Source organism: Triticum dicoccoides, chromosome 6B, assembly GCF_002162155.2.
Source record: "Triticum dicoccoides isolate Atlit2015 ecotype Zavitan chromosome 6B, WEW_v2.0, whole genome shotgun sequence".
NCBI lineage: Eukaryota > Viridiplantae > Streptophyta > Magnoliopsida > Poales > Poaceae > Triticum > Triticum dicoccoides.
The window spans coordinates 664186897-664191790 of NC_041391.1; positions in this window are offsets into that span (position 1 = coordinate 664186897).

Consider the following 4894-nt stretch of genomic DNA (forward strand, 5'->3'; position numbering starts at 1 on the left):
ATCATGATAGTGAGTTTTCGGCTTTCTCTACTGAGGTGTTCGTCCGGAAGAACCGGGACATAATCGTAGTAGTTCTCCCAGTGCTACCTTAGCCGATATTATGGAACATAAGGTACCAAAACATGGGAGTCGGGGAAACCCAACCAATGACCCAAGACATGATTCGAAGCTGATGCATATAGTGCTATAAGTTCGGGGTGCCAAATGACCGAGAAGGTGGTCGGACTTTGTTGCCATAGTGCGGGCGCAGTGAAGCCCCTGGTGTTTTAAGGCATGACACGATGTTCGGATGCCGTTATGACAAAATGTCGATAAGAAATGATAGCAGATAAGCGTCAAATGACTCTACATGTTGTATTCAAGTAATACGGCTATGCGTATGACTACGGTGCATGTTATAAAAGAGAGGCATGACGGCAGAACCTGTTGGGACCGGGCGGTAGGGAGCTGTGCACAGATCCGGAGTAACATCCGAATTGTATTCAGGTGGGGTGGAGATTTCCCCTGTGTGCCTCCGAGCTGATTCCAAGTTGTCGGTCCAATTATGCGCAAAGGCGAACCTCAAAATAATGCTAAAAGGCGTGTGTGAGCAACAGCTGAGCCGTGGGATGTGACCCGTCCAGCTTATGCCGGAGGATCTGTACGAGCCATGATCAGGGTGGGGCATCACGAAGTAGTTCGGACTTCCTTTATCTGTGTCCGGGAGTCCGGCTCTCGAATCAAGGTTCGATTGAAAAAACCATAACTCGCTGCTTCTGTTAATAAAGTAGCCGAATACTCTTCGGTGTCGAGGCGAAGCTCGGTCTTGCCCGCGATTGTGACTACATCACGTGGGTCTGGTTTTTTTTGGACTGTTGTGGGCATTGGCTGATAATGCGTCGAGTCGCAATGTATCCTGGTGGTGCTGAATAGCTACTGCCTAGAGGTGTAATGCCGAAAGTTAGTTCTTTGGTATGGCGATTTTTTGGCGATCCGAAGACCATATCCAGAGTGGCGGGGCCTAAGTGGCCTTCGCGCCTAGTTATGACACGCTAAAATGAGTTTTTTGGTGGGTCTGATCCTTGAGTGATCGATCCTTAGGCTTGATAATCTGGGCTTCTTGCCCTGGGACCTCCTCATGTTGTTTCTGGCATCAGCCTACCGATCTGTTTAAGGACCCAGCATTCTCTATTGGTATGATTGGTTGCCGCTCCGGGGGTACCACGAATTTGACATGAGCGGTCCAGTATGCGGTTCAGGCTGGAGGGGCCCGAATTATGATTTTGAATTCTCTTCTCCCGCTGAACGGGTTGAGGACTACGGGACATGAGTGATCGATCCTTAGGCTTGATAATAATAATAATAATTATTATTATTATTATTATTGACATGAGTGATCGATCCTTAGGCCCGAATTATTATTGACATGAGTGATCGATCCTTAGGCTTGATAATCTGGGCTTCTTGCCCTGGGAGCTCATCATGTTGTTTCTGTCGTCGGCCTACCGATCTGTTTAAAGACCCAGCATTCTCTATTGGTATGATTGGTTGTCGCTCCGGGGGTACCATGAATTTGACATGAGCGGTCCAGTATGCGGTTCAGGCTGGAGGGGCCCGAATTATGATTTTGAATTCTCTTCTCCCGCTGAATGGGTTGAGGACTACGGGCTCCTGTGCTGACTGTCGTTTCCTGGGCGTCATTCTTTGCCTTGGGACGCTTATGTTTGTTGCACCAAGGTTTGCGGACTCTGTTTTTGCCTGCTGATGTGCCCGGGGTGCTTGCTATGTTGTTGTTTGGTATGTAATGCTGGTCTTGCACATAGCCCCTTGCCGCAATGTGTTGTCGGTGGGGTGTAGGCTTGCGTTTGATTTTTAGTGCCGCCTCCTCGAATTGAGGTCGTAGCCTGCGCTTTGGGTAGTATTTTGTTCGATTCTCGAGTCCGTATTCCTCGGCTGCCCAAGCCTTAGTTCGTCTGTCTGCGAGCAGATTATGATCAGCGTGAAGCTACTGCTGTTTCCTTTTCAGGCTTCTTGCAGTGGCTATAAGCCGGTGCTTGAAGCGTTCATGCTCTATGGGATCCTCTGGTATGCCGAATTTGTCGTCACCGAGGCTCACCTCGTCTTCGGAGGGAGGCATATAGTTATCATCCTCCAAGTATCCATCTGTCGCCTGTTCGTCTGGGCTGGCCTGCCCGTGTTCCTATTCGGCTTGCTCGAAGGTGGGTTGATCAGGATCGTATTCCTCTTCGGCACCATCTGGATTTTCTTCTCCAGTGTCGGTGTTTCTGTGGCGGCGCTTGGAGCGGCGCTAGTGACGCCCATGCTTTGATTTCTTCTCTGAGGGGTTATCTCCTATTGCCTTGTCGCCATTGTTCTCTTTGGGAGTATCCACCATATATATATCATATGAGGAGGTGGCGGTCTAGCGTCCTGTGGGCGGTGGTTCCTGTTCATCTCCCGCATCGTCGTCTATATCGTCAATGTCATCGGAATCGCAGTTAAGCACGTCGTCAAGTCATCGACCGTGGCTATTAAGTGGGTGGTGGGTGGGTAATGAATTTCTTCGTCGCCAGCTTCCCACTCGAGCCGAACATAGTTCGGCCAGGAATCTCCTGACAGAGAGAGAGACCTTAATGAATCTAGCACGTCTCCGAAAGGTGACTGCTGAAAGATATCCGCGGCAGTGAACTCCATAACCGGAGCCCAATTAGATTTGATGGGCACAGATGCGCGTGGTCCGGAACACACGGCCGGAGACAAGCCCGGGGGTCCGGAGACACAGATCTCCTTAGGAGCAGAGTCTGTGTTCGGCTCCAATATCAATGACTACGCGGCCTCAGGGGCGGGGTCAATCCACCCGTCATTGGAAGGCATGTCCTGCTCTGGAATGAAGTCCGGAGCCATAGCAAGTGCGATGTTCCGAATATTGTCCGACTGCAGATCTAGGTCATGCACGTCGTGATCATTCGGCTCTCCTAACATGGGCCCGAATCCGTCGAAGATCAAGTCTCCGCGGATGTCGGCAGTGTATTTTAGGTTTCCAAACCTGACCTGATGGCCAGGGGCGTAGCTGTCAATCTGCTCCATATGGCCAAGCGAGTTGGCCCGCAGTGCGAAGCTGCCGAACATGAAGATCTGTCTGGGGAGGAAAGTCTCACCCAGGACGGCGTTGTTGAAGGTTGGAGGATCCATCGAGCTTTACAGTGACGACACAGAGGAACTCTCAATGAAAGCACCAATGTCGGTGTCAAAACCAGTGGATCTCAGGTAGGGGGTCCCGAACTGTGCGTCTAAGGCTAATGGTAACAGGAGACTGGGGACACGATGTTTACCCAGGTTCGGGCCCTCTCGATGGAGGTACTACCCTACTTCCTGCGTGATTGATCTTGATGATATGAGTATTACAAGAGTTGATCTACCACGAGATCATAGAGGCTAAACCCTAGAAGCTAGCCTATGGTATGATTGTTGTTGTGTCCTATGGACCAAACCCTCCGGTTTATATAGACACCGGAGGGGGCTACGGTTACATGAAGTTGGTTTACAGAGAAGAAGATCTATATCCGAATCGCCAAGCTTGCCTCCCACGCCAAGGAGAGTCCCATCCGGACACGGGACGAAGTCTTCAATCTTGTATCTTCATAGTCCAACAGTCCGGCCAAAGCATATAGTCCGGCTGTCCGGATACCCCCTTATCTAGGACTCCCTCACTAGGCCCATCAAGTTTAACCCGAGCATTCCGCATGTGCAAAACTGGCTTGCACCCATTGTATTTGAACATACAGTTTATCACACCCGATCGTCACGTGGTGTCTTAGCACGAAAAACTTTCGCAACGAATCATCTTATACCTTGAAATTGTAGTAAGGGATCATCTTATAATGCTACTGCCATACTAAAAAAATAAGATGCATAAAGATAAACATCACATGCAATCAAAATATGTGACATGATATGGCCATCATCATCTTGTGCTTTTGATCTCCATCACCAAAGCAACGGCATGATCTCCATCTTCACCGGCTTGACACCTTGATCTCCATCGTAGCGTCGTGGTCGTCTTGCCAACTATTGCTTCTACGACTATCGCTACCGCTTAGTGATAAAGTAAAGCAATTACATGGTGTTTGTATTTCATACAATATAGCGACAACCATATGGCTCCTGCGTGTTGCCGATAACTTTTACAAAACATGATCATCTTATACAACAACTTATATCACGTCATGTCTTGACCATATCACATCACAACATGCCCTGCAAAACAAAGTTAGACGTCCTCTACTTTGTTGTTGCAAGTTTTATGTGGCTGCTACGGGCTTCTAGCATGAATCGTACTTACCTACGGCACAAAAACCACAATGGTGATTTATCCGGAGTATGGTTTGAAGTTTTTCGTGGTTTGCTCCGGTGCTCTTTGGGCGATGTGAGGTGGTGTTTGGGGATCTAACCTTGTTATATAGACGCCACCTGCATCCAGTAAAGGGTTAAATTGTAAAAAAGTTACGGACCGTTCGCATTCACCCAACGCATGGAAATCGAGGCGACGGCAGGAAGGAATCATGAAGACTAGACACTAAAGCCGATACCGGACTATCATCAATCCGGAGTATGGTGAAGAACCCTCCTTGCAAAGCGAAGACATGAATCCGCATACTACATCTTCATTGAAGGCAAGTTTGGGGGCTACTGAGGGAGTCCTAGTTTCGGGGGTCCTCAAGTGTCCGGCCCAAGGATGAGTGTCGAGTTGAATGGGCCGTGAAGATAAAGCGGAAGGCCATCCTCCGTGTTCAGGTGGGACTCCTATGTGAGTGGACGATGTCGGATTTAGGGTTCCGGCAGACCCTTGAGGTTCGAACACTGGGGTGCGCGCGGAGGTTTCGCCTTCTGCCTACCTGTTCCTCACTGAATCGCT